At 39.4% G+C, this 24,848-nt stretch overlaps 1 protein-coding gene and 1 pseudogene across 5 annotated transcripts in view; one reads left to right on the plus strand and one right to left on the minus strand.

Moving 5' to 3' along the window:
* Positions 1-24,848, minus strand: part of MEMO1 (mediator of cell motility 1) — a 136,625-nt gene that overhangs the window by 91,492 nt on the left and 20,285 nt on the right. The gene's annotated exons all lie outside the window — the stretch shown is intronic.
* Positions 19,036-20,682, plus strand: LOC116524132 (annotated as a pseudogene).

Here is a 24,848-nt window from a genome sequence, read left to right on the forward strand (position 1 = left end):
CCCAGTGATACTTAAACTCAAAATTCTCTTTAGAAGTCTTCTGTTTTGCCGGGCACGGTAGCTCAAGCCTGTAATCCCAGCACTTTGGGAGGCCGAGGCGGGTGGATCACGAGGTCAAGAGATCGAGACCATCCTGGTCAACATGGTGAAACCCCGTCTCTACTAAAAATACAAAAAATTAGCTGGGCATGGTGGCGCGTGCCTGTAGTCCCAGCTACTCAGGAGGCTGAGGCAGGAGAATTGCCTGAACCCAGGAGGCGGAGGTTGCGGTGAGCCGAGATCGCGCCATTGCACTCCAGCCTGGGTAACAAGAGTGAAACTCTGTCTCAAAAAAAAAAAAAAGAAGTCAAGAAGTCTTCTGTTTTAGTTCAAAATTCATGAGAATGTTCTAGTCTAACTGAAAATATCCAGGTTTATTCCTCTTGTTGCCCAGGCTGGAGTGCAGTGGTCCAACCTCGGCTCACTGCAACTCCACCTCTGGGGTTCAAGTGATTCTCCTACTTCAGCCTCTCAAGTAGCTGAGATGACAGGCGTGCACCACCAGGCCCAGCTAATTTTGTATTTTCAGTAGAGATGGGGTTTTACCATGTTGGTCAGGCTTGTTTTGAACTCCAGACCTCAGGTGATCCACCAGCCTCGGCCTCCCAAAGTATTGAGATTACAGGCAAGAGCCACCGCACCTGGCCATCTATGTTTATTTCAAAACTCCCCAATATTCCTCCTTGGTCCCATTTGCAATTTAAATGAAGGCTTCAAAAAGCCCATGTTTACTCTCTGACAAAAGGGTCCAGTACTCTAGTGAGGGAAATATAAATCTGGACCATAAAAAGCGACCACCTCAAGTGACACAAATGCTTGAAATTGAGTCCACAGTACTTCCCCAAAACAGATCTAAACAAAAATCATTATTTCCTTCCAAATTCAGCTAGCATATTTCTTTTTTCTTTATTTTTTGGAGTTTACAATTAGTCAATAGTAGTAATCAGGATAATTCAGTACTCAAATCCTAAAACAAAAACATAATCTGTGGAAAAATAAAATAAGTCTGCCTGATTGGAAAATATCAAGACTAGGATAACACTTCCCACACAATGTAGCACTTCTTATGGAAAGGAAGAAAAGAAGAAAAAAAAAGAAAAGAAAAGAGAAAGAAAGAAACGAAAGGAAAGAAAGAAAGAGAAAGAGAGAGAAAGAAAGAAAGGAAAGAAAGGAAGGAAGGAAAGGATAAAGAGAAAAAAAGAAGGAAAGAATAGAAAAGAAGAGAGAGCCGGGCGCGGTGGCTCATGCCTGTAATCCCAGCACTTTGGGAGGCTGAGGCGGGTGGATCACAAGGTCAAGAGATAGAGACCATCCTGGTCAACATGGTGAAACCCCGTCTCTACTAAAAATACAAAACATTAGCTGGGCATGGTGGCGCGTGCCTGTAATCCCAGCTACTCAGGAGGCTGAGGCAGAGAATTGCCTGAACCCGGGAGCAGAGGTTGCGGTGAGCCGAGATCGCGCCATTGCACTCCAGCCTGGGTAGCATGAGTGAAACTCCGTCTCAAGAAAAAAAAAAAAAAAAAAAAGAAAAGAAGAGAGAAAAGAAAATAAAAGAAAGAAAGAGAAAGAAAAAGAAAGAAAAGAAAAGAAAGAAAGAAGGAAAGAAATGAAGAAAGAAAGAAAAAGAAAGGGAGGAAGAAAGGAAGGGAGGGCAGGGGAGGGAATAGAGGAAGGAAAAAGAAAAATTTCTTGAGAAAATGAAGTTAGAATTTTTATTTTTCATCTATTTCCACCACACAACAGATTTATAAACATAAAGCACTGTCTCACCCTATTCAGTGTGATACAGATTTCCTTCTGTAAGAGCTTTCACTCTCAGGTTTCTTGTTTGCTTGTTTTTTGTTTTGGTTTGGTTTTTTTTGAGACAGAGTCTCGCTCTGTCACCAGGCACCAGGCTGGAGTGCACTGGCACGATCTTGGCTCACTGCAACCTCCGCCTCCTGGATTCAAGCAATTCTCCTGCCTCAGGCTCCCGAGTAGTTGGGACTACAGGCACATGTCACCATGCCCAGCTAATTTTTGTATTTTAGTAGAGACAGGGTTTCACAATGTTGGACAGGATGGTCCTGATCTCTTGACCTCGTGATCCACCTGCCTTGGCCTCCCAGAGTGCTGGGATTACAAGCATGAGCCACCGCGCCCGGCCCACTCAATTTGATCAGGAGAAGCAGATCAAGCCCAGTGGATGACACCATGTAAAATGTAGTAAGAGAGGCACAGATTACATATGTGTGAACTGATAGAATAAACAATCTGAAAATCAAAGAGTTCCTCAAAAAATAAACTACTTAAATAAATTATGTCAGACTTATAAACCGGAATATTAAGCAACCAGAAAACAATGAAGCAAAATTTAAGAACCTCTATGGAATGTCTTTTAATTGACGGGGAAAAACAAGCATTATACAGAACAGAAGGTACAATATGTTGCCATTTTTGTGTGTACATATATATCAGACATGATTATGTACTGGTTTGTATTTATGGAGAATATCTCTGGAGGAACACAAAAGAAATGTGTAGCAGTTACTGCAACCTGAAAAGGGAACAAATAGAGACACTTTGCTTTTTACTGTATACTCTTTCAGGTCATTTGTATTCTGTACTATGTACATGTATTATCGATCAAAAAATTAAGTAATAAAAAATACAGTGCAATCATATAACAGAATACTATGAAGTCATAAACAATGATGTGGCAGGATATGTGTACTGATGTGGAAAAAGGCCTCTGAATGCTACACCTAGCTAAAAACAAATCATTGCTGAACCTCAGACAATAGCTACATTAATAATCTATGTTAAAATGCATAAAACCAAACTTTTGAGAATTGCTATTTAACCAATAAAATATACATTACAGTAACTAGATATATTATATGTAGGCCAATGTGACCAAGTTTCCCTATTAGCAAAAAGAAACTTCCTCCTTTCACTTTTTCATACTTTCCTAAGTATGATAACCATCACCAAACATCTGGTAGGAAGAATCAGAGAACATGGGAATACCACAGAAAAGAATAATCTAGAGAAGAGTCAAGACATGAAACACCCTATTAATATCTTTCTTCATAACTCTTCTCCAATGAACAAAGTTAATAGTTTCATTAGTTTTATTTGTCTAGCAAGGGCTTGAGCTGTTTTCCACTCTGACTTCGTCAGCATTTACAAATAATCTAGAGAAGTTAAATTGCCTTTTGAAGTAATTAACTATAACGTGATACAATTTTTGGTTTTGTGCATTTGTTGTGGCATGTTGAGGTCTGTTTCCTTCTTTCACTAAGCAGTGGTACTGCAAGTACCAGCTTACAGTGCAAGTGCCAGCTTATCCACCTAAAAAGTTTCTGATTTAGCAACCATAAGACACACACAAAAAGAATCCCAGCAGCCTCTGCCCTTAAAACTTGCCAAGAAACATGTCTGCTGTGGACAGTGATAGCAAACGGGCATGCCAGGTTTCAGATGTGCAGGGGAATAAAAAAAGTTAATCAGATATAACAGCTATCACAATAGAAGACTTTCCAGAGGGTTCTGATATTGATAAATTAGGGGGGAAACTACGCTTGGAAAGCAGGGGCACAGTTAAACATAAAAATCGAGTTGTATGTGTGTATCCACTCTGCCAAACATTTTTCGTGTCCCTTTGATATGAAGTGCCTCACACTGAAGCAGAAGTGTTAATGTAAAAACAGGTGCCTGGATTGAAGTGGTACGTCTCCAATTAGTAGGAAATCATATCAGAAAAGGTCAGCGTCTCAGTCATGCTCAAGCACCAACACCTTTAAAAGGCCTTCCACAATGCCACGACACCTTCTTTTAAACCATAGTCGCCACAAAACTTCTATTAAAGAAATAAGAACCTCCTCCTGCTCTTAGGCCAATTCAGTAAATGAATTAAGTAAATAACAAATCAATCAACCTGAATTTTGTAAAAACCAGCATTTCCCAATCTGTGTGTGGTGTTTTGTTTTGCTGTGTTTCGTTTTGTTTTGAGATAAGCAATGGCTCTATCACCTAGGCCAGAGTACAGTGGCACCATCTCAGCTCAGTGCAACCTCCGCCTCCCTGGCTCAAGCCCTCCTTCCACCTCATCCTCCTGAGTAGCTGGGACCACAGCCATGCGACACCAAACCTTGTTAATTTTTTTTTTTTTTTTTTTTTTTTTTTGAGACAGTCTTGCTCCGTTGCCCAGGCTGGAGTACACTGGTGTGATCTCGGCTCACTGCAACCTCCCCGTGCCGGGTTCAAGCAATTCTCCTATCTCAGTCTCCCAAGCAGCTGGAACTACAGACATGTGCCACCACGCCCAGCTAATTTTTTTGTATTTCTTTTTTAAGTAGAGATAGGGTTTCACCATGTTCGCCAGGATGGTTTTGATCTCCTGACCTCGTGATCCACCCACCTCGGCCTCCCAAAGTGCTAGGATTACAGGCGTGAGCCACCAGCTAATTTTTATTTTTAGTAAAGACATGGTTTCACCATGTTGCCCAGGCTGGGCTCAAGCAATCCATTCTCCTCAGCCTCCCAAAGTGCTGGATTACAGGCATGAGCCATCGGCGCCCAGCCCAAACTGTGTTAATCAAAGTTAGAACAGAACTTGTGCCTAAATAAACTGAACGGGGATAAGAGAGTCAATGATAATTAAAATGGGGCTACATGAATAATAATACCAGTACCAATAACAAAATCAAGGAAGGCCATGAAGTTTGTTCTAAGATGAAGACTTTGATTTTGGACACACCAGAAGTTATAGGAGACAACAAGGCAACCAGGTGAAGATTCTCATTAGTAAGAGCCTTAAGTGCAGGAAAACAGATCGAGGAAAAAAACAGATTTCAGAATCATTTAATTATGGTGGTAAAGACAAAAAAAAAATGAATAAGAGCCATCTGAATGTGTACTGATCGATAATGACAATAGAAATGTTAGAAAAAGTTGATCCTGAGATACAGGTACTTGGGCATAGAAGTAAGAAGTTGAGCTAGTAAGGAAGGGAAAAGAGGTACAGCTCAAGAGATCAAGAGCAAATACAGTATACGGGGAAGCAAAGAGATGAGATCCTTCATGAAGATTAACAGAAACAGAAAAAAAAATGCAATCAACTGATTTGGTTATTATGAGAAATTAGGAGTCTATGAGCAATTACTTTCAGGGGCTGCAGGTAAAAGTTGCATTTACAAGTAGTTACAGACAAGATGAGGTACAAGAAAATGGAGAAAGCAAATGAAAACTACTCCAAAAAAATGAAAGTAGTTAAACTTTCTATTTCATCACCTCAAGGATCTCCAATTTGAAGTCTACAAAACCTCAAAAAAATTCATTCACCTTATAAAACACAACCTCAGGCATTAGCAATCATATTTCTATACCTTACAACAAAGAAAACTAGCTATCTGTTAATGTCGTGGGAAAGTATCTGACAACATGCTTCTGCAACTGTATTCAAATAGGAAACAATCTGCTAAAAGTGCATTTTTTGATAGATAAATATTAATAATTTCCGGCCTGGAGTGGTGGCTCATGTCTGTAATCTCTGTACTTTGCAAGTCCTAAGAGGGTGGATCACTTGAGGCCAGGAGTTCAAGACCAGCCTGACCAACATGGCGAAACTCCATCTCTACTAAAAATACAAAAATTAGCCAGGTGTGGCAGCGCATCCCTGTAGTCCCACCTACTTGGGAGAGTGAGGCATGAGAATTGCTTGAACCCAGGAGGCAGAGGTTGCAGTGAATCGATATCATGCCACTTCACTACAGCCTGGGTGACAGAACAAGATCCTCTCTCAAAAAAAAAGTTTCTAAAATGTTCTCTGCACATTCACATTAAACATTACAGGCTAACAATCCTGTAGCGAGCACTACAGTACTCAAGCCATTATTTCAAATTAAAAAGGAGAATGATAATTAAAAATACTAGCATTTGGTGTTGCAAGCATAGCTTTCATCTAAGGACATCAAAGCAACTTTTGAACATCTATTAATTATGGCCTTTCCAAACTATCCTGTTTACTGTAGCAAAATACAGGCATGAAAATAATTACACTGTACCCTGCTAACACACAAAATATGATTAAGAACTATCTGTGATTAATAATAATTACAATAAATTAGAATTAATAACAAAAGTTACTTTGGATAAAGCACTTCAAAATGAAAAGTAAAATCTTCTCAATTTATTTTATATTTGTTTTTTTAAAGACAGAGTCTCACTCTATTACCCAGGCTGGAGTGCAATGGCATGATCTCAGCTCACTGAAACCTCCACTTCCCGGGTTAAAGGAATCCTTGTGCCTCAGCCACCCAACTAACTGTAATTACAGGCACCTGCCACGACACCCGGCTAATGTTTGTATTTTAGTATCTTTAGTAGAGAAGGGGTTTCCCCATGTTGGCCAGGCTGGTCTCAAGCTCCTGACCTCAAGTGATCCACCCACCTCAGACTCCCAAAGTTCTAGGATTGCAGGTGTGAGCCACAGAGCCTGGCTAAATCTTCTAAATTTAAACTTCAGTAACTGTCATCCAGAAAAATTCAGAAAAGGAACAAATTTTTTAGTCTATTAAGGAAAAAGAGTTTGCTAAGCAAGTACTATAAACAAAGTAACAAATGTAAGAAAAGCATATTATTTTCAGATAATTTAGATATACTTGATGTTAAATTCAAAAAAGAGGGAAGAGGCCAGGTGCAGTGGCTCACGCCTATAATCCCAGCACTTTGGAAGGCCAAAGTGGGCAGGTCACTTGAGGTCAGGAGTTTGAGACCAACCTGGCCAACACGGGGAATCCCCATCTTTACTAAAAATACAAAAACTAGCTGGGTGTGGTGGTAGGTGCCTGTAATCCCAGCTGCTCAGCAAACTGAGTCACAAAAACTGCTTGAACCTGGGAGGCAGAGGTTAGATCTTACCACCCCACTCTAGCCTGGGTGATAAAGGAAGACTCCATCAAAAAAAAAAAAAAAAAAAAAAAGAGAGAGAGACAACAATATGCCAGAAAAAAACTGCAATCTGGGAGGAGAGGAAAAGAACAGAATTTGCAGTGTACCTACAATGTGCCAGGCACACTAATGGATTCTTTAAAATATGTTATACTGGGCCAGGCGTGGTGGCTCACACCTGTAAACCCAGCACTTTAGGAGGCCTAGGTGGGCGAATTGCTTGAGCTCAGAATTTCAAGACCAGCCTGGGTAACATAGTGAGACTCTGTCTCTACAAAAAAAAAATTTTTTTTAATTAGCTAGGCATGGTTACACACACCTTATAGCCCCAGCTACTCTGGAGGCTGAGGCGGGAAGATCACTTGTGCCTGGGAGGCAGAAGGTACAATGAGCCAAGATCATGCTACTGTACTGCAGCCTGGATCACAAAGTGAGACCCTGACTCAAAAAAAAAAAAAAAAAAAGTTATACAGGTTAACTGTCACAGTAGTCCTACAACATAGTTATTATGCTGTTCAATACAGAAATTACTAGCCACATACTGCTACTGGGTACTTGAAATGTGGCTAATACCGAGATGTGCTGTAAATATAAGATAGACTGGATAGGGAAAATGTGGCACATATACACCATGGAATATTATGCAGCCATCAAAAACGATGAGTTTGGGTCCTTTGTAGGGACATGGATGAACCTGGAAACCATCATTCTCAGCAAACTGACAGAAGAGCAGAAGATCAAACACCGCATGTTCTCACTCATAGGCAGGTGTTGAACAATGAGAACACATGGACACAGGGAGGGGAGCACTACACACTGGGGTCAGTTGGGGGGAAACAGGGGAGGGACGGTGAGGGGTGGGGAGCTGGGGAGAGATAGCAAGGGGAGAAATGCCAGATGTAGGTGATAGGGAGGAAGGCAGCAAATCACACTGCCACGTGTGTTCCTATGCAACAATTTTGCATGTTCTTCACATGTACCCCGAAACCTAAAATGCAATAAAATAAATGGGAAAAAAAAAAAAAAGATGCACACCAAATTTCCAAGATTTATACCAAAAAAAAAAAGCAATATATCTCATTAATTTCATTGATTATATGTTGAAATAATAACATTTTGGATATACTAGGTCAAATAAAAATATTGTTCAAACCAATTTCACCTGTTTCTTTTCACTTTTTAAAAGTATATATGGAAAAATTCAAATGATATATGGCTTAAATTTGTGGCTTACATTATATTAGACAGTAATACTCTAAATCAAATACCAAATTGTATAGAATACATGAGACAGAAAAATGTTGAAAACCATCACAATCTCCACGGTATGAGGACATTTAGAAGTCAAAAGATTCAGTTTCTTTATACATACACACACACACAAATACACAAGCACATTTTTTTTGTTTTGTTTTGTTTTTTCTTTTTCACACATTTTTTTTAATGCAGGAAAATAAGAAAGTGAGATAGAGGTGAAATGTGTAGATTAAAGACTTAACAGACATACCAACTAATTAAAATGTATGGGCCTTACATGAATCTCAAACAGTCAGTTTAAAAATAAATTATGACAATCACTGAGTAGGCAGGAAGGAATTAATGTTGTTGTTCTTACAGTGATAACAGTATTGTGGTTATGTTTAAAATTTTTACAAAATAGTTTATGTTTTTATTTTTATTCCTTTCTTTTCACAGGTGTTGAAGTTTCTATCTTTTAGAGCTATATACTGAAATGTCTAGAGATGAAATAATATGGAGAGTCCGAGTGTGGTGGCTCACACCCGTAATCCCAACACTTTGTGAAGCCAAGGTGTGTGGATAACCTGAGGTCAGGAGTTCGAGACAAGCCTGGCCAACATGATGAAACCTTATCTCTATTAAAAATACAAAATTAGCCAGGTGTGGTGGCGCATGCCTATAATCCCAACTACTTGGGAGGCTGAGGCAGGAGAATTGCTCGAACTCAAGAGGCAGAGATTACAGTGAGCCAAGACTGCACCACTGCACTCCAGCCTGGGCAAAAAAGAGCAACACTCCATCAAGAAGGGAAAGGGAACAGAGGAAGGGTGGAAGGAGAGGAAGGAGGGATATGGTGACATGTGTGTCAAAGTAATGTGGTGGGAGAAAATAATGTTGGGAGGCAACTATAAAGGGACACAGATCAAACAAGTCGACCACAGGATAACAGTTTTGTAGTTCAGTAATAGGTAAATGGAGGTTCATTACACTGTTCTTTCCACTGTCATAGAATCACAACTTTAGAGTCGGAAAGAATATTAGAAATCAGAACATGGTAAATGTAGGGGAAAGAAATGAAGATAAAGCCAGAAACACCTGGGTATGTGACCTAAACAAAACTCTCTGAGTTTCAGTTTCCTCATCTATAAAAATGAGGATAAGAAGGAATGAGATCACGTCCTTTGCCGGGACATGGATGAAGCTGGAAGCCATTATCCTCAGCAAACTAATGCAGGAACAGAAAACCAAACACTGGGTGTTCTCACTTACAGGTGGGAGGTGAACAATGAGAACACATGGACAAAGGGGGGGGAACACCACACACTGGCCTGTCAGGGGGCTGGGGGAGTGAGAGCATTAGGAAGAATAGCTAATGCAAGCTAGGCTTAATACTTAGGTGATCAGTTGACAGGTGCAGGAAACCACCATGGCACGTTTACCTATGTAACAAACCTGCACATCTTGCACATGTACCTCGAAACTTACAATCAAATTAAATTAAATTAAATTAAACTTTTAAAAATGAGGATAGCACTTTGGGAGGCCGAGGCAGGCAGATCACCTGAGATCGGAAGTTTGAGACCAGCCTGACGAACATGGAGAAACCGCATCTCTACTAAAAATACAAAATTAGCCAGACATGGTGGTACATGCCTGTAATCCCAGCTACTCAGGAGGCTGAGGCAGGAGAATCACCTGCACGTAGGAGGTAGAGGTTGCAGTGAGCCAAGATTGCACCACTGCACTCCAGCCTGGGCAACAAGAGCAAAACCCTGTCTCAAAAAAAAAAGAGGATAAAACACTTACCTTATATGAAGCGGTTAAGCATTAAATCGAATAACACTTATTAAACATATATTTGCTAAAAGTAAACTCTTTTCACCCTTTCCTAAAGTACTAAACAAACAAGAGCTCAACTAGCCCAATCTCCTCATTCAAAAAGTGAGAAAACTAGCAAAACTTCTCACAAGTCTACATGCAGTTAGCACCTCTTTCCAAATATCATCCCTTCATACCCACATAATACATTAACAAATGACTCTGTATACCTCCACTGTTTAAATAGGGACTTATTTTAGGATGCGCAGAATTTTACTAAGTTCTCACCAGCCAGTGTTAGTTACTGCTACTGGTTATTTGGTGATCTGTCATTAGAGATCCAAGTAGACACCCTTCTTCTGAAAGACGTATAGTAAGTATGAACTCTGTCTTTAACAACTATTTGCCATTAAAACTAGGTCTGGCTGGGCACGGTGGCTCACATCTATAATCCCAGCACTTTGGGAGGCCGAGGTGGGTGGATCACTTGAAGTCAGGAGTTTGAGACCAGTCTGGCCAACATGGGAAAACACCCTCTCTACTAAAAATGCAAAAATTAGTCAGGCGTGGTGGCGACCACCTGTAGTCCAATCTACTCAGAAAGCTGAGGCAGGACAATCATGTGAACCAGGGAATTGGAGGTTGCAGTGAGCTGAGATCATGCCACTGTACTCCAGCCTGGGCAACAGAGCAAGACTACCTCAAATAAAAAAAAGAGAAATAAAATAAAATCTTTGTAAATAATATTGTATTTAGGTTGAAAACAACTTAACTGAGTAAACACTGCCACATTTCAGTGATTATTGTAGGGTGTCAAATTATGAATACTCTCTTTTGTCATCTCGATATGTTCAAATTTTTTCTATAATAACCAAGTATTTTTATAATTTAAAAAAGCTTTGTATAAATATAGAATACAGGACTTTGTTCTATAAGACAGAAATAATAATGCATACTAAATTATTTTTTAGTTGACATAATTTCATTAAATAAAAATTGCTGTGTGAGAAATATTAATAGATCACAATGATTTACCAATCAATAGTAACTATTTTTAATAAAAGTATATTTTTTTCTTTGAGACAGGGTCTTGCTGTGTCACCTGGACTGTAGTGCACTGGCACAATTACAACTCACTACAGCCTCGACCTCCCAGGCTCAAGCAATCCTCCTACATCAGCCTCCTAAGTAAGTGGGGACTGCAGGTGTGCACCACCACATCTGGCTAATTACTTTTTGTAGAGACAAGGTTTCATGATGTTGCCCAAGCTGGTCTCAAAATCCTGGCTCAAGTGATCCACCTAACTCAGCCTCCAAAAGTGTGGGACTACAGGCATGAGCCACCATGCCGAGACTAATAAAAGTATCATTTCTGTCTGGGCACTGTTGCTCACGCCTATAATCCCAGCAGTTTGGGAGGCCGAGGCAGGTGGATCACGAGGTCAGGAGTTTGAGACAAGCCTGGCCAACATGGTGAAACCCTGTTAGCCAGGCGTAGTGATGTATATCTGCAGTCCCAGCTACTCAGGAGGCTAAGGCAGGAGAATCATTTGAGCCTGGGAGGCAGAGGTTGCAGTGAGCCGAGATGACACCACTGCACTCCAGCCTGGGTGACAGAGCGAGACTACATCTCAAAAAAAAAAAAAAAAATTATAATTTCTTAATAAAACTTAATAGATTTTTGAAAATGGGTGTTTGTGTTTAGTGGGAGGATTTTTAGTGGGAGGTTTTTTCCCACTAAACACAAACATACTTTTTTAAAAAATTGTTTATGCAGAGTACAAAAAGTAGTTATGAAATTATTATGACTTCCGTCTTCAAATATTATATTGTAGAGTCATCTGAGGCCTCGGAAGAATGAGAGACTGACCAGGATACTTAGACAATATGAATCAAAACTCACACTGAGTAAGCGTATTTCTGGAGAAAAAAATGAAATAGAAGTAAAAATTCACAATGACCAACCAAGAGTTCAAGAATTCTACCTGTGTGTCTCAATCTGTGGTTCAAGAGCCAAACAGAATAGAATTAGCTGCTGTGCTTAATAAAAATTAAGACCTGGCTGGGCGCTGTGGCTCACCCCTGTAATCCCAGCTCTTAGAGAGGCAGAGCCGGGAGAACAGCTTGAGCCCCGGAGTTCAAGACCTGCCTGGGCAATATAGCGAGACCCTGTTCTCTAACTAACTAAATAAATAAATAAATAAATATAAATAAATAAATATTAAGACCCTCCAAAGGCTGACCCAGAAAGACTGAAGCAGAATTTCTGGGAGCATTCTCAAACCAATGAACATCTGTCTGAGCCAGTTTCCTCATCTATAAAAAAAAGGAATGATGAAAATCCTTTGCAGGGGAAATATGGGAATAGGATGCATCTGCAGATCTGAGCTCCTTCTGGCTTCAAGTAACACCAAGGGGCCCAAAGATGTCTACACCCAACTGGGGCCAACTGCAAACACTTCCACCATGGAATGGTAGAACTATGCTCAGGAGCTCTCATGCTGATATCCTGATCCAGAATTCCCTAAATCCTGCACTATCTGCCACTACTAATAGTAAGAGCAGATTTCCAGTACTGTGGACGCCTTGTGGTGGCAAACCCCCCAGTTAATTAATGGGCAGCCTCTGTTCTGTTAGTGACCAAACTGCAATGACAAGTCCCCCAAGAACTGTCAGATTAATTACAAAGGAGGACGCCTTTCCTTTCAATTGTTTCCCTGATAACAAAACTACTCTTCACTCCATATCCTTGCATTCCAATCTCCATGCTTGCCCAAAAATTCCTAACATATAAACTAAGTGTTCTGTTTGTTTCACAATTCAATGTCTATTTGTTTTTGTTTTCATTCAAATGTCTTTGTCAATGTTGTCCATCACAGAATTTTAGATAGTAAATATGTTCTCTAAAGAAGATATTTCCATTCCATTTTTAACTCTTTCTTCTCATAAACTAGAAAATACTTTAAAAGTCCTGATTCAGTTTACAGCATATTTATAATAAAATTGTTAATTTTAAAGTAAAAGTTTAAAAAACGGTTGATAAACTACTAAGAAGTTTAAAATACCAAACAAGTTGGTAAGTAGACTACTGTACATGCATAATACATATTATTAATACTAATAATGTGATTTTAGATAAATGATATGGACAAACCAATTTTTCCAATAATGTCTATTTCATGTACAGAAAAATCTAGTCGCTACAACCACCTGGCCATTTGATAAATAAGATTATATTAAATACACAGGAAACTTTCTGGCAGGATTCCTAATCACCAATATTTCAGTATTTCCCATGTTAGATTTACTGTTAAGTGAATTAAGCAGGCTACAAAGCCATAACATATAAATAATAATTTATATATATACACACACATATATACCCATGTGTGTTTACATATATACACATATATGTGTGTATACACATACACATATGTGAATGTATACACACATATACACATACGTATACATGTATACATATACATATGGGTATATATGTGTGCATATATACACACATCTATATATTAATCTCATTTTTATACACAGAAAGAAGTTTTAAAAAGATTGTATCAGGATAACAAGTGACTTATTTAAGCTTTATATTTATCTACACTTTCTAAATCTTTTCTGGGTAGGTGGGTGCGTGTGTGTGTGTGTGTGTGTGTGTGCGCGCGCGCTTTTAAGACAGGCTCCCTCTCTCTGTTGCCCAGGCTAGAATGCAATGGCACAATCATAGCTCACCGTAACCTCAAACTCCTGGAAACAAGCAACCCACCCACCTCAGCCTCCCAAGTACCTGGGACTACATGCATGCAACACTGCACCTGACTGACTTTTTTTTTATTTTTTATTTTTTGTAGAGTAAGGGTCTTGCTATATTGCATAGGCTGGTCTCAAAACTCCTGGCCTCAAGCAACCCTCCTGCCTTGACCCCCCAAAATGCTGGGATTATAGGCATCAGCCACTGTGCCTGGCCCCTGTATTTTCCAAATTTTCTATAACATATCTGGAATTACTTTTGTAATAGAAATAATGCAAGGTCACTTTTCTCTCTCTCTCTTTTTTTTTGGGGGGGGTGGTCAGGGGACTTATAGGGATCACATGCCTGTAATCCCAGCTACTCAGGAAGCTGAGACAGGAGAATTGCCTGAACCTGAAACAGGGAGGTTACAGTGAGCTGAGATCACATCACTGCACTCCAGCCTGGGCAACAGAGAAAGAATCCATCTCAAAAAAAACAAGGATATTTCATGTAATTGCCTACAAATTAGACCAAAATGTTTAACTCTCTCCAAAAGCCATCTTAAAATTTTGCTGTTGCTACATTTTCAGATGTTTTAATTTACTCATTGATGCATTCATATGGATCTCTTACCATTTGCAGGACATGTTCTCTGTTAAATTATAAAGACTGTAGACCCTTCTTTCTCAGGCATAAACCTAACAGGCACAGTCACCCAGAAAAAAATGTAAATATAAACCTTTTTTTTCCTTTGATACAGTCTCACTCTGTTGCCCAAGCTGTTATATAGTAATGCAATCATATCTCACTGCAGTCTCGACCTCCTGGGCTCAAGTGATCCTCCCAACTCAGCCTCCCAACTAGCTAGGACTACCGGCTTGCATCATCATGCCCAGATAATTTGTTTTTAATTTTCTGTATCCCAGGCTGGCCTTGTACTCCTGGCCTCAAGAGATCCTCCAACTGTGGCCTCCCAAAGTGCTGGGATAATAGCTATAAACCTCCATGCCCAGTCTAAACATTTTTTATTATTTTTTTTAGAGACAGGGTCTTGCTATGTTGCCCGGGCTAAACTAGAACTCCTAGGCTCAAACAAATCTTCCACCTCAGCCTCGCAAGTAGCTGAAACTACAGGCAAAAAAACCTAATTTAAAGAAATACAACTACAACTAACACTAAGCAAGTGGACGATTTGATAATATAAATTGTATCAAGTGTCCTATACCACAAGATTCAGAAAGGTCCAGACTAGGAACAGACTACACAAAATTATATATGAAATACCTTTTTTTGATAATAATCTTTCTCTCAAATGTTTCTATAACTGACATAGCAGAACGATGGTCTGGGGGTCTGATGAATCTTTCTCTGAATTGACATACAGAGAATCCAGTACAAAGCAACTTTTAGATGTTGTATTTCTGATTTGTTTTCAATTCCCCCACCTTCTGAAGCAAGTGAAACAAAGCTGACTGTGTCAAAAACATACCAAATCAAGAAATAACCTAACAACAACAAAAAAATTAAAAGCTCTATTTAAAAGCCAATTTAATAATTACCTTACAGAAAAAGATAAGAGTGCAGTGGCTCTTATCTTATCTTATCTATGGGCCGAGTGCAGTGGCTCACCCCTGTAATCCTAGCACTTTGGGAGGTCGAGGTGGGTGGATTACTTGAGGTCAGGAGCTCTAGACCAGCCTGGCCAACATGGCAAAACCCCATCTCTACTAAAAATACAAAAAATTAGAAGGCGTGGTGATAGGTGGCTGTAATCTCAGCACTTTGGGAGGCTGAGGCAGGTGGATCACCTGAGGTCAGGATGTCAAGACCAGCCTGACCAATATGGCAAAACCTCATTTCTACTAAAAATACCAAAATTAACCAGGTGTAGCAGCATGCGCCTGTAGCCCCACGTACTCAGAAGGCTGAGACAGGAGAATTGCTTGAACCCGGAAGATGGAAATTACAGTGAGCCGAGATCCTGCTACTACACTCCAGCCTGGGCAACACAGTGAGACTCCATCTCAAAAAAAAAAAAGAAAGAAAGAAAGTTAAGACAACCTATAGAATGGGAGGAAATACTTGCAAATCACGTATCTGGTAAGGGATTAATGCCCAGAATATATACAGAACTCTTACAACTCAACAACAAAAAAGACAACCAAATTTTAAAATGGGCATAGGACTTAAGTAGACATTTCTCCTAGGAAGAAATAAATGACCAATAAGCACATGAAAAGATGACCATCCTCTTTGGCAATCATGGAAATGCAAATCAAACCACAATGAGATACCACTTCATACCTACTAGGATGGCTATTTTTCAAAAAGGGAAAATGGCAAGTGACAGCTAAGAGACAGACGAATCCTCGTATATTGCTGGTTGAACTATAAAATGGTGAAGTCAGTAGAAAACATTTGTCAGTTCCTAAAGAACTTGAACATAGAATTGCCACTGACCCAGCGATTCCACTCTTAGGTATATACCTAAAAGAATTAAAAACAGGCCAGGCACAGTGGTTCACACCTGTAACCCCAGCACTTTGGGAGGCCGAGGCAGGAGGATCACAAGGTCAGGAGTTCAAGACCAGTCTGACCATCATGATGAAACCCTGTCTCTACTAAAAATACAAAAATTAGCAGGGTGTGGTGGTGGGCACCTGTAATCCCAGCTACTCGGGAGGCTCAGGCAGAAAAATTGCCTGGACTCAGGAGGTGGAGGTTGCAGTAAGCCAAGATCACACCACTGCTTTCCAGCCTGGGTAACAGGAAGACTCCATTTCAAAAATACAAAACAAAAAAAAGAATTAAAAACAGGTATTCAAACACAGATACTTGTACACAAATACTGATGGCAGCACTATTCACAAAAGCCAAAAGGTGGGACAGTCTTTTGAAATATCCATCAACAGATGAAAGGATTAAAAAATTTGTTATATACATAAAGTATTATTCAGTCATCTTTTATGAAATACTGACATATGCTACGATGTGAATGAACCTTAAAAGTACCAGGCCGGACATGAGAAATCACAATACTGTACCATTTCATTTATGTAAAATATCCAAAATAGGTAAATCCATAGAGACAGAAAGCAGAATTGTGGTTTATGGGGGATAAGAGAAGGGAAAGGAGAGTGACTGCTCTCCTAGGGGTTTCCTTTTGGAATTAGAAAAATGTTTTGAAACCTGATAACAGGTGGTAGTTGCGCAACACTGTGAATGTGTTAAATGCCAGTGAAATACACACTCTATAATTGCTAATTTGTATTATATGGATTTCACCTCATAAAGCCAACAAAGAAAAAAGACAATTTAGATAAATCTTTAGTTTGCGGGGGTTCATAAGTATGATAAAAATTAAAAATTAGTTGAAGCAGAGACTGGTAATTGATTGTCACCCACTCACTCCCTCCCTCTAATCTTTTCTACCAGTTTAATATCATGGACATTCACAAACATGCTAACTTCCTCTGTAATACAAAAAGAGGGGCACTTCTTTATTCACCATGTTTTTGCCTGATAATTAACAAAGTTAGATTAATGTATGACATCATTTGCAATTAATCATTTAAATATGCAACACTTAATGCCAATTACTATAATATAATGGTGGGAAAATCATACTTCCAGTTTTATATTCGAAATATACTTATTTAAGGTACTTATCCCTAACAAGATGATTTATGTAATGAATATTTAAAGTGTTACATACTTTTCTAATGACTCAAATTTGCTTCTAAGTAAAAATTAAAACATTTGTATATGCATACAGTTTGTTTTGTTGTGGCTTCAATACCACCAGAAATCTAGCATCTCAAACCATAAAACACCAATAAACTTATGAAACACCCAGGAACAGAGTATGCCTTTTATATTTTTTGGATAAGGTCTCACTCTGTCACCCAAGCTGGAGTGCAGTGACTTGATCTTGAACCTGGGAGGCAGAGATTGCAGTGAGTTGAGACCGCCCCACTGCACTCCAGCCTGGGCGACAAGAGCAAAACTCTATCTCAAAAAATAATAACGTTTATTCCTATTTAGTCTGCAAAAGAAAGGTAAAACTAATGTAAAATAATTATTTTTAAAGAGATACACATGCACACCAGGTTGGTAAGTAGAATGATACCTAAATTCTCCTGGGACAGACAAAGCTCCTTTTAGATAAAACTAGAGTTTGAAGAAATTTCTCCTCTCCAGATCTATGTGACAGCCAGAGCAGTCAGCAGGCAACATATAAAAACATTTTGGGACTTTTGGAGACCAGTTACATAAAAGCCCACACTTCTCTTGAACCCACCCTATCTCCTACACACATGGACGGTGCCACCCAGATCTCAAGAGTACAGCACTTAGCTTCCACATCCATTAGTGTGTATCTAGAAAAAGACAGTAGTGTCCTAGTTTCATTTCTTCCTAAGAAGCAGAATACTTTAACGATGAGCTAAGAAAGGAGTTTAAACTCTGATGCATTTAAAGTGGCAAAAATGAAAAATGCCGAAAATGATGTCAAAATAAGCATTAGTGCTCAGTAACAAGTCACATACCTAAAAATTACTAAAAAATACATACACATATTAAAAATATAGAGATAATAAAAAAAGAATAGCCCACAATGTCCAGAGTTGGACTGTACATACAAACCACTTTCTCTTCAAGTGGCCCATAAATTGTAAATATGAAATTTTAGTTTCAACTAGATTTTTAATATAGCAAATTTCTTTCTTCTTTTCTTTTTTTTTTTTTTCTTTTTTTGAGACAGTCTCACTCTGTCACCCAACCTGATAGAGTGCAGTGGCACAATCTTGGTTTACTGCACCTCCATCTCCCAGATTCAGGTGATTCTTCTGCCTCAGCCTCCTGAGAAGCTGGGATTACAGGTGTACATCACCATGCCCTGCTAATTTAATCTGAATTACTTATGTTTCTTCTGAGATTAGTACTCCACAACTGAACAACAGATGTGGAAGAGATAAAGTAGCAAATGGAAAAGCAAATTCTCACAGTTTAAAATTTTTAAATAGAGTTAAAAGTAGAAAAACTACTAAACAGCACAAAAAGGCTAAACTTAAATGCTCTCTCCATGTACATTCCAAACTTAGAAAGTATAATTCAGAACTATAAAGAATACACTTTTGGCTGGGCGTGGTGGCTCACACCTGTAATCCTGGCACTTTGGGAGGCCGAGGTGGGTGGATCACCTGAGGTCAGGAGTTCAAGACCAGCCTAGCCAACATGGTGAAACCCCATCTTTAAAAAAAAAAAAAAAAAAAAAGCATTTGTGAAGACATGAAGACTGAGCAGTTGTGTCCGCGTTGCCGACCTCAAGCAGCAGTCGGCTTCTCCACGTAGAACCCAGGAGTAGGAGACTCAGAATCGAATCTCTTCTCCCTCCTCCCTCCTGTTTTCGGCTTTGTGAGAGACCTTATCATCAAACACAATGGCCAGCAACGTTACCAACAAGACAGATCCTCACTCCATGAACTCCCGTGTGTTCACAGGGAATCTCAACACTCTCGTGGTCAAGAAATCTGATGTAGAGGCAATCTTTTCAAAGTATGGCAAAATTGTGGGCTGCTCTGTTCATAAGGGCCTTGCCTTCATTCAATATGTTAATGAGAGAAATGCCCAGGCTGCTGCAGCAGGAAAGGATGGCAGAATGATTGCTGGCCAGGTTTTAGATACTAACCTGGCTGCAGAGCCAAAAGTGAACCAAGGAAAAGCAGGTGTGAAACGATCTGCAGCAGAGATGTACGGCTCCTCTTTTGACTTGGACTATGACTTTCAATGGGATTATTATGATAGGATGTACAGCTACCCAGCACGTGTACCTCCTCCTGCTCCTATTGCTCGAGCTGTAGTGCCCTCGAAACGTCAGTGTGTATCAGGAAACACCTCACCAAGAGGCAAAAGTGGCTTCAATTCTAAGAGTGGACAGCGGGGATCTTCCAAGTCTGGAAAGTTGAAAGGAGATGACCTTCAGGCCATTAAGAAGGAACTGACCCAGATAAAACAAAAAGTGGATTCTCTCCTGGAAAACCTGGAAAAAACTGAAAAGGAACAGAGCAAACAAGCAGTAGAGATGAAGAATAATAAGTCAGAAGAGGAGCAGAGCAGCAGCTCCGTGAAGAAAGATGAGACTAATGTGAAGATGGGAGTCTCAGGGGGCTGCAGATGACTCTGCTGAGGAGGGTGACCTACTGGATGACGAAAAAGAGGCTGAAGAAGGAGAGGATGACTCTTAAGCACATAGTGGGGTTTAGAAATCTTATCCCATTATTTCTTTACCTAGGCACTTGTCTAAAATCAAATTTTTCACCAGATCCTCTCCCCTAGTATCTTCAGCACATGCTCACTGCTCTCCCCATCCTTGTCCTTCCCATGTTCATTAATTCATATTTCCCTGCACGTAGTCCCATTTTCACTTCCTTTGATGCTCCTAGTAGTTAAGTCTTACCCTGTAATTTTTGCTTTTAATTTTGATACCTCATTATGACTTAACAATAAAAAGGATGTATGGTTTTTATCAACTGTCTCCAAAATAATCTCTTGTTATGAAGGGAGTACAGTTCTTTTCATTCATAAAATGAAAAGTAGTTGCTTCCCTAACTGCAAAGGCAATCTCATTTAGTTGAGTAGCTCCTGAAAGCAGCTTTGAGTTAGAAGTATGTGTGTTACACCCCAACATTAGTGTGCTGTGTGGGGCAGTTCAACACAAATGTAATGATGTATTTTTGTGAATGAGAGTTGGCATGTCAAATACATCCTCTAGAAAAATAATTAGTGTTATAGTCTTAAGATCTGTTTTCTAAAGTTGATACTGTGGGTTATTTTTGTGAACAGCCTGATGTTTGGGACCTTTTTTCTTCAAAATAAGTCCTTATTAAACCAAGAATTTGGAGAAAAATCAAAAAAAAAAAAAGAATATACTTTCAGCCAGGCATGGTGGCTGGTAGCTCACACCAGCACTTTGGAAGGCCGAGGACAGTGGATCACTTGAGGCCAGGAATTTGAAACCAGACAGGTCAACATGGTGAAACTCCATCTATACAAAAAATAAAAAATTGGCTGGACATGGTAGCACATGCCTGTAATCCCACCTACTCAGGAGGCTGAGGCATGAAAATCACTTGAACCTTGGGGGGCAGAAGTTGCAGTGAGCTGAAATCACACCATTGAACTCTCCAGCCTGGGTGACAGAACAAGACTATCTCAAAAAAAAAAAAAAAAAAAAAAAAGAATATATTTTCAAAACCAATATAAGATATTCCAGAAAATTACTTTTAAGTAATTTTTCAGTTAAGGATAATTAAATTCTCAACTGTCAAAAGAATATCCATTTCTAAAAATTCACGTTACTATGATCATATTTGTTTTTGCTATTTTTTGCTACTCAATACAAAATATAGCTTTTTTTTCTTTTTGGGAGAAAAGAAAAAAATTTCATTTCCTGATGAAATTAAACACCAAAAATCTTTCAAACTAAAATATAAATTTTCAGATTATAAATGAGATTTAAAATGAGACTGGATAAACAAAATGAAAATGTTAACTAAGCAACATTACTGAGACTTTATATATGGCTTATCCTCTTTATTGGCAATCAATTATTGAGATATTTGTGTGTATGATACTAACTACAAAACAGCCATGTCCATCAAAAGGCCTATCTAGTTGGGTAAACAGCTAACTAAATAAAACAAGGTAGGATATATGCAGCACCTAATGAGGAATTTATAGTTCAGAAGAAGGAAAATGTTGGGAAGAAAAAGGGACAAACTAGAAAGCAGAAATAGAAAAGCAGATGATGATGGCAGGGTATTTCAAACATAAAGCAGCAATGAATAAAAGCATAAAAGTGGATATGACAAATTCAGTTCATGAAACAAAAACCTGCATAGTTGAGAAGGGGAAAGCTGAAATAGGTGAGCCCTTTAAAGCCTAGTTAAGCAGTTTGCTCATTTTCTATATACACAGTCAACGGGAAGCTACTGAAGGTTTGGGACTTCTTATACTTGAAAAACATTATCATATGCACTGTATAGTTTAAGTAACATGTATGGCTAAAATCCTTTTTTTTTTTTTTTTTTTTTCAGATGGAGGTCTCACTCTGTCACCCAGATTGGAGTGCAATGGTATGATCTCGGCTCACTGTAACCTCCGCCTCCCAGGTTCAAGTGATTCTCCTGCTTCAGCCTCCCAAGTAGCTGGGACTACAGGCTCGTGACACCACATACGGCTAATTTTTTTGTATTTTGTTTTAGTAGATACGAGGTTTCACTGTGTCAGCCAGGATGGTCTCGATCTGATCTCGTGATCTGCCCAACTCAGCCTCCCAAAGTGCTGGTATTAGTCATGAGCCACCGCGCCCAGCGCATGGCTAAAATCATTAACCTTATGTCACCATGATGTCTGCAGGAAAACATTATCTTTAATTTTACACATTAAAGAATTTTCTTACAATCATCTTGCTGTTATTTTTATTTTATTTTATTTTATTTATTTATTTAATTTTTAGAGAGGTTCTCACTCTGTCACCCAGGCTGGAGCGCAATGGTGTGATCTCAGCTCACCACAAATTCTGCCACCTAGGTACAAGCGATTCTCCTGCTTCAGCCTCCTGAGTAGCTGGGACTACAGCATGTGCCACCACCACTACCACCACCACGCCTGGCTAATTTCCGAATTTTTTGTTAGAGACGGGATTTCCCCATGTTGGTCAGGCTGGTCTCAAACTCCTTACCTCAAATGATCCACCTGCTTCAGTCTCCCAAAGTGTTGGGATTACAGGCATGAGCCACCACCCCCAACCTATCCTTGCTTTTATTTTTCACCATGAAACTTCACAATATAAAACATGTATAATGAGTTATTTTCTAATATTTTATATTCAAATAAACATATGCTTAATAACCTACAACTTGTATGAGAAACAATATGAAATAGTGACTAAGAGCTCCAACTACAGAATCACCTAGTTGAAAAACCAGCACCAACTGCATGATTTTGAACAACCCAAGGCTCAGTTTTTTCATATGATTGCTGTATTAACAGAGAAATGCATCCAGGCATGGTGGCTGTAACCTGTAATCCCAGCACTTTGGGAAGCTGAAGCTGGAGGATCATTTGAAGTCAGGAGTTTGAGACCAGCCTGGCCAACATGGTGAAAACCCGTCTGTACTAAAAATATAAAAATTAGCTGGGTGTGGTGGTAGGCACCTACAAACCCAGCTACTTGGGAGGCTGAGGCAGGAGAATCACTTGAACTTGGGAGGCAGAGGTTGCAGTGAGCCCAGTATCAGGTCATTGCATTCCACCCTGGGCAAGAGTGAGACTCTGTCTCAAAAAAAAAATAAAAAAGAAATGCAAGTGCAAATGCCTGGCATATAGTAAAGACTCGACAAATGTTGGCTATAATTATTAAAGAGAATCCAGAAGCTCATACAGGAGTGTAGTGGCATGATCATCAAAGCTCACTGGGCTTACACAATCCTCCCACCTCAGCTTCCAAAGTAGCTAGGACTACAGGTGCATGCTACCATGACAAGCTAGTTTTTTAATTTTTGGTAGAAACAGGGTCTCACTATGTTGCCCAGGCTGGTCTCAAACACCTGGCCTCAAGAGATTCTCCCACCTTGGCCTTCCAAAGTGCTGGGGTTGCAGGCGTGAGCCACTGCACCAGACCTAAAATGCTTATTCTCATTTTGAGGAAAGCCTCAAACACTGGATACTATTAATTACTCAATTTGTCTCCTTGTTACTCAGTATCTTTTCTCTTTTGAAATGTATTTTCCCGCCAGGCGCGGTGGCTCAAGCCTGTAATCCCAGCACTTTGGGAGGCCGAGGCGGGTGGATCACGAGGTCAAGAGATCGAGACCATCCTGGTCAACAAGGTGAAACCCCGTCTCTACTAAAAATACAAAAAATTAGCTGGGTATGGTGGCGCGTGCCTGTAATCCCAGCGACCCAGGAGGCTGAGGCAGGAGAACTGCCTGAACCCAGGAGGCGGAGGTTGCGGTGAGCCGAGATCGCGCCATTGCACTCCAGCCTGGGTAACGAGCGAAACTCCGTCCCAAAAAAAAAAAAAAAAAAGAAATGTATTTTCCCAAACGACATCTAATAATTTACTTCTATTATTGGCAAACTTTACACATTAGGTATGTTTCAATTTTTTTCATAAGGCAATAATTTGCCTATGGAATCACATTTTTCCAGATCTTAGCATTATATGAAATGCTTATCTATTCCACACACACACACAAAAAAAAAAAAAAAAAAAAATCTTGAAGTATTTCACACTGCTATAAAGATACCACTCAAGACTGGGTAATTTATAAAAGAAAGAGGTTTAATTGACTCACAGGTCCACATGGCTAGGGAGGCCTCAGGAAATGTACAATCATGGGAGAAGGTGAAGGAGAATCAAGGACCTTCTTCACATGGCATCAGGAGAGAGAAGAGAAAAGCCCAGAAGAAACTGCCATTTATAAAACATTAAATCTCATGAGAACTCCCTTACTATCATGAGAACAGCAGAGAGGAAGTGGTCCCCATGATCCAATCACCTCCCACAAGGTCTCTCCCTCAACACCTAGGGATTACAACTCAAAAGAAGATTTGGGTTGGGACACAAAGCCTAACCATATGACTTGACATTATATTAAAATAATCACATATAGGAATCCTAACATTGAATGCAAGAACCATCCCTAATGTTCATTTTATTTTTCTTTGCTGTCCTTAAAAGTTAACTGATACTAAACTGATCTTACATAAGGTTTCACAATTATTAATTACATATATTAAGTAAAATATATTTAATTCTTATTTTTCAGAAAGTCATCAAAATTTATGAATCTGTTATGGATAAATACTAGTGGTGATAGCACAATGTCAATGTACTTAATACCTTGAACTACACACTTAAAAATGGCTAATAAGGTAAATGTTATATAATATTTTTTTTTGGAGACGGAGTGTCACCCTGTCACCCAGGCTGGAGTACAATGGATCTCGGCTCACTGCAACCACCAGCTATGGGGTTCAAGGGATTCTCCTGCCTCAGCCTCTCAAG

This window comes from Sapajus apella, unplaced genomic scaffold (genome assembly GCF_009761245.1).
Source record: "Sapajus apella isolate SASKATOON/1434 unplaced genomic scaffold, GSC_monkey_1.0 scaffold44, whole genome shotgun sequence".
NCBI lineage: Eukaryota > Metazoa > Chordata > Mammalia > Primates > Cebidae > Sapajus > Sapajus apella.